We start from the raw sequence: 12,581 nt of genomic DNA, 5'->3' as shown, positions 1-12,581 counted from the left end.
GCTCTGCTTCTCCTCAGGCTCTCTGACCAAAGACCCTGTCCTAAGATGGTGCCCACCTTATATACTCCCTCTATGTGTGAACCCAGGTGACCAGCACCCAATGGGCTCCTAGCTTTACCCAGACTACTCCCCCTATCTGCCCCTACACTACTGGGATGTTCCACCCCCCTCCCACTCCAGCCAGGGACAGACGCTGTCGTACCTGCACATATACTGGTGGGAGTACCGTTGTTCTGTCCCCCGGAAATGGGATGTATGTAGTGCATGCAGCCTACTAAGCTCAGTTCCACACTCCATCCTTACCCGGGAGTGGAATACCACACCTCTGGCTTGAGGTGTAATACCCCTGTAGCAGCCGAATCCTCAGGGTGCTACATTGGTATATTATGTGACTATGGAGTGGCACTGGTACTGTTATATTATGTGACTATGGAGTTGGACTGGTACTGGTATATTATGTGACTATGGAGTTGGACTGGTACTGGTATATTATGTGACTATGGAGTGGCACTGGTACTGTTATATTATGTGACTATGGAGTAGGACTGGTACTGTTATATTATGTGACTATGGAGTAGGACTGGTACTGTTATATTATGTGATTATGGAGTAGGACTGGTACTGTTGTATTATGTGACTATGGAGTAAGACTGGTACTGTTATATTATGTGACTATGGACTATTCCTGGTACTACTATATTATGTGTATATGGAGTATTCCTGGTACTGTTATATTATGTGACTATGGACTATTCCTGGTACTACTATATTATGTGGATATGGAGTATTCCTGGTACTGTTATATTATGTGACTATGGAGTAGGACTGGTACTGTTATATTATGTGACTATGGAGTAGGACTGGTACTGTTATATTATGTGACTATGGAGTAGGACTGGTACTGTTATATTATGTGACTATGGAGTAGGACTGGTACTGTTATATTATGTGACTATGGAGTAGGACTGGTCTAGGCTCTGAGACCCCGTGGGACCCTTAGACACAATGTTGTTTTTCCCATTTTATTCCTGTTACTTTCTCCCCACAGGAGTTTCTTGTTCTTCTCTGTAGTTGCCCTCTGGTGTTAATGGGATTTGCTCAGTGCAGCCGAGGTCTTGTTCTTACTTCTTCCTCCAGATCAGGGTTTCCTCTGAGGGTCTCTTGAGATTGCCACTGTCCAGCAGGAGATCCTGACCCCGTGTTATTCCACTTCTCTCAAACTCAGAAACAATAAACATCACTGTGAGCATTGCTGCGGCACATGTATGTGCTGGGTTATTACAGCTGCTGCTGGGAATGTGCTGGAATCTCACTCCGTGCTGCCCCTGCAGTGTGGGAGCAGTAGCTCCTATTTAATGCAACATGGAAAACATCCACAGGGTCATTGAAAAGCAGTAGACAGCACTTAATAGTCAAACTCTGGGATTCCAGAGCCAATACAAGATGTCTCCGTTTAGTTGAGCGGTGCTCCTCCAGTATTTATAAAAATCCCCAAGTCATCCAAGCAGAGCCCCAACTCCCTAATAGGCAGAGCAGGTTCCCCATAATTGCCCCATAGAGGACCAGATCCTCCTCACTACCCCAATAGGCAGAGAAAAGCCCCACCTTAGTACCCTAGTAGTCACAGCAGTCTGTTCCCACACTCCCCAATAGTCACAGCAGCACTTAAAATATATACTCGATTCTGCAGTGTTCAGATCTGAAATCTACCTGCACACCCTGCTTGTTCAGTAATCACAGCTATTCTTTTTCTGGACAGTGTTGTCTTTATACAAGATATTATACCACTTTTAAGTGGGACCTGAAAACTCTTCTCAATAAAAGCTAGCTGAATAGTGAGTTCAGCTCTGAAGTACTGTAAAGTCCAGTACGTACATAGGCGGATTATAATGAGGGCAATCCTGGCGACCGCCCGGGGCCTCGAGCCGGCAGGGGGCCCGCGGCTCCAGGCGGGGTGTCTAATGCCGGATTGCCCTCATTATATGTGCGGGCCGCCGCGGCACATAGCTGTAGCAGTGGCGGGAGGGGGGGGGCCCGGACCGCTCCCCCAGCAGTGGCCGCCGCTACTTCTTCATCGGCCGGGCCAGCACTGCAGCAGTTAACTTCCCTGTGCTGGCCCGGCCGCGTCACTGCTAGGAGACACGGCCCTGTGCGCGGCTGTGTCTCCTAGCTGTGACATCACGCAGTGCGCCCCGGCCTGCAGTGCTGCACCGGAAAAGAGACAGAGCAGGCAGGAGGAATGGAGCCGGGGGATGGTGAGTGTGTGTGTGTGTGTGTGGGCAGATGTGTGTGTGGGCAGGTGTGTGTGTTTGTGGGCAGGTGTCTTGTGTGGGCAGGTGTGTGTGTGTGTGGGCAGGTGTGTGTGTGTGTGTGGGCAGGTGTGTGTGTGTTTGTGGGCACGTGTCTGTGTGGGCAGGTGTGTGTGTGTGTGTGTGGGCAGGTGTGTGTGTTTTGGGGCAGGTGTGTGTGTATATGTGTGTGGGCAGGTGTGTGTGTGTGTGTGTGTGGGCAGGTGTGTGTGTGTGTGTGTGCAGGTGTGTTTGTGTGGGCGGGCAGGTGTGTGTGTATATGTGTGTGTGTGGGTGGGCAGGTGTGTGTGTGTGGGCAGGTGTGTGTGTGTGTGGGCAGGTGTTTGTGTGTGTTGGCAGGTGTGTGTGTGGGCAGGTGTGTGTGTGTGTATATGTGTGTGTGTGTGTATATGTGTGTGTGTGGGCAGGTGTGTGTGTGTGTGTGGGCAGGTGTGTGTATATATGTGTGTGTGTGTGTGTGTGTGTGTGTGTGTGTGTGTGTGTGTGTGTGTGTGCAGGTTAGAAAGTCTTGCCCTGTTGAACACTACACCTGACTTGAGGCCACCACCTCTTGGTTGTCCAATGTTCTTGCTTCTCTAGGGCTCTTCTCAGATATTCATTATACCAGCTCCCCAGAATACCAAAGCTAGGGTGGGTGACCGCGAGCCCTGGTGGTGGTCATAACTGCGGCCACCCAGGGGCAATACTCCATAACAACAATCCCCTGAGGTGGTGTAGGATGTAAGGACCTATTCACACTACATTCAGCGCTGTATTCAGGTCTTTACACAAGGCTTACAACTGAATCCCTGAAATTCAGGATTGTGCTGTCTGAAATGAGACATATGAAAGCCGAGAAAATGGAGCCTGAAGATTCAGACTTTAGCCTCGGTTTGCCTTTGTTCAAATCAATGGCTATGTCGAGGCCCATCTGAATGCCATTTTTCAGGGATTTAGATAGAAGCCTGGAAAGAGGAGATGAATGCATTGCAAAATTCAGTGTGAATAGGCCCTTTTATCTGGAGTCTTGATATTGATGCCACATGCATTTTACTTGTTTTTAACTTAAAAAAAAATACACACACAAATTATACACACACACACACTATACATACACACACATTATACACACTATACATACACACACTATACATATACAGTATAGACCAAAAGTTTGGACACACCTTCTCATTTAAAGATTTTTCTGTATTTTTGTCACGCTGTCTCTGTATACTGGAGGTAGGGGGCCTAAGCTGACCCTAAGCTGGGGCCCTGACTAATCCCTCAACCTGGAGGTACTGTTAAAGGTACAGAGGTCCAGGCCGCCAGCGTAACCCCTACCTCCTGAGGATCCCTGCACCTAAGTAATCTAGTCCTGAGAAGGACCCCGATCACAACAAAAGAGGACAAGTAATAATATGCCCACACACAGTACTTAGACGAACGAGACAGTACAAGGGAAAAACCAAAACCACCTTGCATACAAAAACTACACAACTACAACAGAGGGAACACCAACGGGAAAGGAGATAAATGATAAAGCGAGGAAGGGAAAAACCACTCCAAATACACTTATCTCAGAAACTCCAAATACCACGATCCGCTCTGTAAGTCTGTATGAAATGCTATCACCGACACTTCCCAAACAGACCAGCAGGCATTTGAAGGAGACTCACTACAGCAGCATTGATTGCAGCTGGGCGAGGCTGGACCTCGTCTAGCACAGAGAGAGAATTAACTCCCTCACTGCCGAAAACACAAAGCACCAAAAAGTCAGCTGCGAGAAGTCAGGCTGTGTAATCGTGACGATCTTCGTGGCGACACACCCGTGACAGTACCCCCCCTTCTACGAGGGGCCTCCGGACCCTCAGGGCCAGGTTTATCCGGGTGAGTCGTGTGGAAGGCCCGAACTAATCGGTCTGCGTTAATAACCGACGCAGGAACCCACATCCTCTCCTCAGGACCATACCCTTTCCAATGAACCAGGTACTGAAGGGACCGGCGATTAAAACGTGAATCGATGACCCTTGATACCTGGAACTCCAAGTTACCATTGACCACCACTGGAGGGGGAGGTAAAGGTGACGGTACCACCGGCGCCACATACCTCTTAAGCAACGATCTGTGGAACACGTTGTGAATTTTAAACGTAGGGGGGAGGTCAAGACGGAATGCCACCGGATTAATAATAGAACTGATTCTGTACGGCCCGATGAACCTGGGACCCAGTTTCCAGGAGGGAACCTTAAGTTTAATATTCCTGGTAGACAACCATACCAGATCGTTCACACTTAGGTCCGGACCAGACACTCTCCTCCTATCAGCCATACGTTTGTATCGGTTCCCCATAGTATTCAGATTCTTCAGCACCCCTCTCCATACTGAAGCGAGTGATGAGGAAAATCGTTCCTCCTCAGGAACCCCCGAAGAGCCCCCCCTACTGAAAGTACAAAACTGGGGGTGAAAACCATATGCCCCAAAAAACGGGGACTTACCAGTGGACTCGCTCCGCCTATTATTAAGAGCAAACTCTGCCAGAGGTAAGAAAGAAGCCCAGTCCTCCTGGTTCTCTGACACAAAACACCGGAGATATGTCTCCAAGCTCTGGTTCATACGTTCCGTCTGACCATTGGTCTGAGGGTGAAAAGCTGATGAGAATGACAAATGCATCCCCCGCCGTGCACAAAACGCCTTCCAGAACTTGGACACAAACTGAGACCCCCGATCAGACACCACATCGGAGGGTACCCCGTGAAGCCTCACAATCTCCCCAATGAACACCTGCGCAAGAGTTTTAGCATTAGGGAGAGCCGGAAGAGCGATAAAATGTGCCATCTTGCTGAACCTGTCCACTACAACGAGTATGACCGTTTTACCCGAAGACGGAGGGAGGTCCGTAATAAAGTCCATAGACAGATGAGTCCAAGGACGCTCCGGGATCTTCAAAGGTAAGAGGGCCCCAGACGGACGGGTATGTGAGGTCTTAGAGCGCGCACAAACCCCACAGGACGCGACAAAAGTTACCACCTCCTTATGTAAGTTAGGCCACCAAAACCGACGCGAGAGGAGATCCACAGTTGCTTTACTCCCCGGGTGTCCTGCCAAAACTGAGTTATGGTGTGCCTCGATCACCTTTTGTCGCAACTGATCTGGAACAAACAGTCTCCCCGGAGGTCCAACAGGGGCGTCCCCCTGAGCCTCCAATACCTCCTCCAGCTCAGAGCATACTGCCGAAACCACCACCCCCTCCTGAAGGATAGGAATCGGGTCGTCCGTATTCCCGGCCCCAGGGAAACTGCGAGATAAGGCATCCGCCTTTACATTTTTTGACCCAGGACGATATGTAACGACAAAATTAAACCTGGTAAAAAACAATGACCACCTAGCTTGTCTGGGATTCAGACGTTTCGCGGACTCCAGATATAGCAGGTTCTTGTGATCGGTGATGACGGTGACCGGATGGACTGCCCCCTCCAAAAAATGGCACCACTCCTCAAAAGCTAACTTAATGGCCAAGAGTTCCCTATTGCCGACATCGTAATTCCTCTCAGCGGACGACAATTTTTTAGAGAAAAAGGCGCACGGATGCCACTTACCAGGGGACGAACCTTGTGACAATACTGCTCCCACCCCTACCTCAGAAGCGTCTACCTCTACAATGAATGGCTGTGACGCATCAGGTTGAATGAGTATGGGTGCCGAGGCAAAACATTTTTTCAAGCAGGAGAATGCTTGACAAGCCTTGTCAGACCACCTAGAAAAATCCGTCCCCTTTTTAGTCATGTCTGTGAGAGGCTTAACCATGGACGAGAAATTACGAATGAACTTCCGGTAATAATTAGCAAACCCCAGGAAACGTTGTAGTGCCTTAAGATTCTCTGGCCGATCCCACTCAAGAACTGCCCGCACTTTCCCAGGGTCCATACGAAAACCGGACGCTGAAACCAGGAAGCCTAAAAACTGGAGTTCCTGTACGGCGAACACACACTTTTCCCATTTGGCATACAGTTTATTATCCCGCAAGATCTGTAACACCTGCCTAACGTGCTCCTGATAAGACACCAGATCCGGCGAGTAAATTAAGATATCATCCAGATATATGACAACAAACTGTCCCACCAGGCGGCGAAAAATGTCATTAACAAAGTGTTGGAACACCGCCGGGGCATTAGTCAGACCGAATGGCATGACAAGGTTCTCATAATGCCCCTCCGGAGTGTTAAACGCCGTCTTCCACTCATCCCCCTCCTTCATCCTAATCAGATTGTACGCCCCCCTGAGATCCAACTTAGAGAACCATTTGGCGCCCACGATCTGATTAAAGAGATCGGGAATAAGTAGGAGTGGATACGGATCTCGGACCGTAATCCGATTAAGTTCACGGAAATCCAGGCAAGGGCGTAGGCCTCCATCTTTCTTCTTAACAAAGAAGAACCCCGCAGCCACCGGTGAAGATGAAGGTCTAATATGCCCCTTAGCCAGACTTTCTGAAATATAATCCTTCATGGCCTGCCTCTCAGGACCAGAAAGGTTATACAACCTAGCTTTAGGTAACTTGGCCTCAGGGAGCAGTTTTACAGAACAGTCATACTCGCGATGAGGAGGTAGTTCCTGACACCCTTTCTCCGAGAATACATCCTCAAAGTCCGCCAGAAATGGAGGTAAGACCCAAGGAGTAACCGCACCGATGACCGTGTTCATGCAGTTTTTATTACAGAATTTACTCCATTGGCTTATCTCTCTGGTTTGCCAATTAATAACCGGGTTATGCTTAGTTAACCAAGGAAGGCCCAACACTATAGGAGTGGGAAGACCCTCCAACACGTAGCAAGACAACAGTTCTTTATGTATTGCCCCCACTTGAAGTTTTACGCCATGCACAGCTTGCAAAAAACTTCCCTGACCGAGAGGCCTGGCATCGATCGAGAATATGGGGATGGGTTTAGCCAACTCACTCAATCGCATACCTTGAACCCGGGCAAACCGAGCATCAACCAGATTAGCCCCGGCCCCACTATCCAGAAGAACAGATATCCTCTCAGTTCTCGTACCCACCACCACCTCCGCCGGTACGAGAAACTGAGACGAACCTAGGGACGAAATACCTACTCCCAGATTGCCGTCCACCACACAACCTGGGATCAACAGTTTTCCGACGACTCTTCACTCTGCAAGGGACGGGATGGACACCCCCCAATAAAATGTCCCTTTCTCCCGCAGAAGAAACACCTTCCTGTCTTATGGCGCACCACCGGTCCCCTCCCCCGAAATGATGTCCCTCCTAATTGCATAGGCTCCTCTGGACTGACCAGGGGAACCACCATATGAGGGGACCTTGTAGGAGGTGGAGTCATCACAGGGGGTCGAGTTATCCCGCACCTCTCCCGAAGCCGTCTGTCAACGCGAATAGCCAGGGCCATAGCGGCTTCCAGTGACGCGGGAGAGTCATACTGTGCCAACACATCCTGTAATTTGTCGGATAAACCTTGACAAAACTGGCTCCTAAGAGCCGGGTCATTCCACTGGGTGTCCGTGGCCCACCTACGGAACTCCGAACAGAATTCCTCCGCCGGACGATCTCCCTGCTGGATCCTACGTAACTTAGACTCAGCAAGGGAGATCCGATCTGGGTCATCATATACGAGTCCCAGAGCAGCGAAAAACCTATCCACTGACTGGAGAGCCGGGGAGCCCGGGGGAAGAGAGAACGCCCAAGATTGTGGGTCCCCTTGTAGGAGCGAGATGACAATTCCCACCCTTTGTTCTTCACTCCCCGATGACCAAGGCCGCAGCCGAAAGTACAATTTGCATGCCTCCCGGAAAACAAAAAACTTGTCCCGCCCCCCAGTGAACCTGTCAGGGAGAGCTACTTTAGGTTCTGGTCCGGCTTGCTCCTGAGGATGCAAAACCTTGGACCTAACGTCCGCCAGCTCCATGGACAAACTCTGCAACTGCCGAGCTAGACCGGCTACTGGATCCATGGTAGCTGGAGAAAAACTAAGTGGGTCGGTGAAAATGTCACGCTGTCTCTGTATACTGGAGGTAGGGGGCCTAAGCTGACCCTAAGCTGGGGCCCTGACTAATCCCTCAACCTGGAGGTACTGTTAAAGGTACAGAGGTCCAGGCCGCCAGCGTAACCCCTACCTCCTGAGGATCCCTGCACCTAAGTAATCTAGTCCTGAGAAGGACCCCGATCACAACAAAAGAGGACAAGTAATAATATGCCCACACACAGTACTTAGACGAACGAGACAGTACAAGGGAAAAACCAAAACCACCTTGCATACAAAAACTACACAACTACAACAGAGGGAACACCAACGGGAAAGGAGATAAATGATAAAGCGAGGAAGGGAAAAACCACTCCAAATACACTTATCTCAGAAACTCCAAATACCACGATCCGCTCTGTAAGTCTGTATGAAATGCTATCACCGACACTTCCCAAACAGACCAGCAGGCATTTGAAGGAGACTCACTACAGCAGCATTGATTGCAGCTGGGCGAGGCTGGACCTTGTCTAGCACAGAGAGAGAATTAACTCCCTCACTGCCGAAAACACAAAGCACCAAAAAGTCAGCTGCGAGAAGTCAGGCTGTGTAATCGTGACGATCTTCGTGGCGACACACCCGTGACAATTTTCATGACTTTGAAAATTGTACATTCACACTGAAGGCATCAAAACTATGAATTAACACATGTGGAATTATATACTTAACAAAAAAGTGTGAAACAACTGAAAATATGTCTTATATTCTAGGTTCTTCAAAGTAGCCACCTTTTGCTTTGATGACTGCTTTGCACACTCTTGGCATTCTCTTGATGAGCTTCAAGAGGTAGTCACCGGAAATGGTTTTCACTTCACAGGTGTGCCCTGTCAGGTTTAATAAGTGGGATTTCTTGCCTTATAAATGGGGTTGGGACCATCAGTTGTGTTGTGCAGAAGTCAGGTGGATACACAGCTGATAGTCCTACTGAATAGACTGTTAGAATTTGTATTATGGCAAGAAAAAAGCAGCTAAGTAAAGAAAAACGAGTGGCCATCATTACTTTATGAAATGAAGGTCAGTCAGTCCGAAAAATTGGGCAAACTTTGAATGTATCCCCAAGTGCAGTTGCAAAAACCATCAAGCGTTACAAAGAAACTGGCTCACATGAGGACCGCCCCAGGAAAGGAAGACCAAGAGTCACCTCTGTTTCTGAGGATAAGTTTATCCGAGTCACCAGCCTCAGAAATCGCAGGTTAACAGCAGCTCAGATTAGAGACCAGGTCAATGCCACACAGAGTTCTAGCAGCAGACACATCTCTACAACAACTGTTAAGAGGAGACTTTGTGCAGCAGGCCTTCATGGTAAAATAGCTGCTAGGAAACCACTGCTAAGGACAGGCAACAAGCAGAAAAGACTTGTTTGGGCTAAAGAACACAAGGAATGGACATTAGACCAGTGGAAATCTGTGCTTTGGTCTGATGAGTCCAAATTTGAGATCTTTGGTTCCAACCACCGTGTCTTTGTGTGACGCAGAAAAGGTGAACGGGTGGACTCTACATGCCTGGTTCCCACCGTGAAGCATGGAGGAGGAGGTATGATGGTGTGGGGGTGCTTTGCTGGTGACACTGTTGGGGATTTATTCAAAATTGAAGGCATACTGAACCAGCATAGCTACCACAGCATCTTGCAGCGGCATGCTATTCCATCCGGTTTGCGTTTAGTTGGACCATCATTTATTTTTCAACAGGACAATGACCCCAAACATACCTCCAGGCTGTGTAAGGGCTATTTGACCAAGAGGGAGAGTGATGGGGTGCTACGCCAGATGACCTGGCCTCCACAGTCACCCAGACCTGAACCCAATCGAGATGGTTTGGGGTGAGCTGGACCGCAGAGTGAAGGCAAAAGGGCCAACAAGGGCTAAGCATCTCTGGGAACTCCTTCAAGATTGTTGGAAGACCATTTCCGGTGACTACCTCTTGAAGCTCATCAAGAGAATGCCAAGAGTGTGCAAAGCAGTCATCAAAGCAAAAGGTGGCTACTTTGAAGAACCTAGAATATAAGACATATTTTCAGTTGTTTCACACTTTTTTGTTAAGTATATAATTCCATATGTGTTAATTCATAGTTTTGATGCCTTCAGTGTGAATGTACAATTTTCAAAGTCATGGAAATACAGAAAAATCTTTAAATGAGAAGGTGTGTCCAAACTTTTGGTCTGTACTGTACACACACACACTATACATACACACACATTATACACACACACACTATACATACACACACACAGATGTGTGTGTGGGCAGGTGTGTGTGTGTGTGGGCAGGTGTGTGTGTGTGGGCAGGTGTGTGTGTGTGTGATGTCTGTCTGTTTGTGTGTGTGTGTGTGGGCAGATATCATTGTGTGATGTCTGTCTGTATGTATTTTTGTGTTTCAAATGTGTTTATGCGTGTCTGTATATGTTTGTGTGTGTGTATGACTGCATGCAGCCTCCTGCTGAGTATAGTTGGCGCCGTGCGGCCTCCTGATGTCTCTGGGGGGGGCGCCGTGCGGCCTCCCGCTGTGTATAGATGGCTACGTGCGGCCCCCCGCTGTGTATAGATGGCTACGTGCGGCCCCCCGCTGTGTATAGACGGCGCCGTGCGGCCCCCCGCTGTGTATAGATAGCTACGTGCGCCCCCCGCTGTGTATAGATGGCTACGTGCAGCCCCCCGCTGAGTATAGATGTCGCCGTGTGGCCTCCTGCTGTGTATAGATGGCTACGTGCGGCCTCCTGCTGTGTATAGATGGCTACGTGCGGCCTCCTGCTGTGTATAGATGGCTACGTGCGGTCTCCCGCTGAGTATAGATGACGCTGTGCGGCCTCCTGCTGTCTCTGGGGGAGTGCCGTGCGGCATCTATACTCAGCAGGAGCCCGCACGTAGCCATCTATACACGTATACTCAGCAGGAGGCCGCACGTAGCCATCTATACGGTGCCATCTATACACAGCGGGAGGCCGCACGGCGCCATCTATACACAGCGGGAGGCCACACGGCGCCATCTATACACAGCGGGAGTCTCAGTGCTTTGCAACAGCAGTCAATAAATTCTGCTTGACTAATTCTGAGCACCATAAAGTCTGGTTCGCTTCTAACCTGCTGTCTTCATTTTCAGCTTGCTGAATTCTAACTCATTTACTGTCATTCGAGACGATGCCTTTGCTGGTCTCTTTCACCTTGAATACCTGTAAGTGCTCCACTTAATGTCATATTTTTGATTCTGTTCTTCTTCATCTTTTGGCATGTGCAATTGTATGAGCAAGTATTCATATGAATTTATGACCTACTTAAACCTTCAAGGACCTTAAATTTTATTCAATCAATTTTTTTTCCAGTTTAAAACTATGGGACATATATGTGCCTTGGTCCTCAAAGGGTTTTTAAAGGGGCTGCAAACATTAATACGAAAAAAATAATTCAGTTAGTGCTTTTTGTGTTCATTTAATTTTTATTTGAAGTCCATTTTTTTTATATACCTTGAAATTAAGCCCTACCCCATGGAATGAAGCCCTACCTACATGACATCTGAGAGCTACATGGATCCCGTTTGTGAGGTGCCTGTCCATCACTACTATTCAGTTTTAGGGTCCACTCACTAAGCCATATATTCTCTCATGCAAGAGAATAGGGCCAATTATGCTAATGACACTCGACTCAAACTCTGTCAGAGCTTCAACTGAGTGTGATCCGATTCTCTTGCAGCACAGATATGGAGAAGATGGAGAACTTAATTTCTCCATCTTCTCCATAGTCTCTGTGAGTGTTCATCGGACTGCACTTGGATGACATCCGAGTGCAGTCTAATGTTTTACGTGCACCCATAGACTTGTATGGGTGCACATGGTCCGAATATCGAATGAGATTATTTTCTCATGCCAATAATCGCAGATCTGCACTGTCCCATAGTATAACATAGGACCGAGTCCTATCCGATAAAACATCACATAGCATTCAGCCGTGTTATACGACAGTGTGAGCGAGCCCTTAGAGTCAAGGAATATTTACATGGAGATGATGATATTACTCTCCAAGTGCATATTTTTTTAGGCGAGTTCATAGTAAATGCTTTGCCTTTTTGACATGTGATCAACTAAAGAACAAGAAAGATTTAGGACCTCCCCTATAGAGAAACGGAAAATAGTTTGGAGGACTTGCATGTCCTTTTTTATTTATTATGAGAAAATCATAAAAGATCCCGTTTTTTCACCATGCTGTGACTTTCTGCTGAGGGAGAGGGAGAGAGCTGCCCTATTCAGAGTCT

General features: G+C 48.3%; 1 protein-coding gene across 11 annotated transcripts in view; it reads left to right on the top strand.

The window, feature by feature from the left end:
- The first annotated feature begins 2,151 nt into the window (after nt 1–2,151).
- Nucleotides 2,152–12,581, top strand: part of LOC141272107 (heparan sulfate glucosamine 3-O-sulfotransferase 3A1-like) — a 291,265-nt gene continuing 280,835 nt past the window's right edge. For all 11 annotated transcript variants that reach the window (XR_012321970.1, XR_012321975.1, XR_012321973.1 and 8 more), the window contains exons 1-2: nt 2,152–2,255; nt 11,436–11,507. The gene's annotated coding sequence lies outside the window, so the exon portion shown is untranslated. The remainder of the gene's footprint in view (nt 2,256–11,435; nt 11,508–12,581) is intronic.

This window comes from Phyllobates terribilis, unplaced genomic scaffold, assembly GCF_046119375.1.
Source record: "Phyllobates terribilis strain yellow unplaced genomic scaffold, ASM4611937v1 Scaffold_5__5_contigs__length_657084704, whole genome shotgun sequence".
Lineage (NCBI taxonomy): Eukaryota > Metazoa > Chordata > Amphibia > Anura > Dendrobatidae > Phyllobates > Phyllobates terribilis.
The sequence above is the reverse complement of the archived record's forward strand: the minus strand, read 5'-3'. Positions and strand labels throughout refer to the sequence as shown.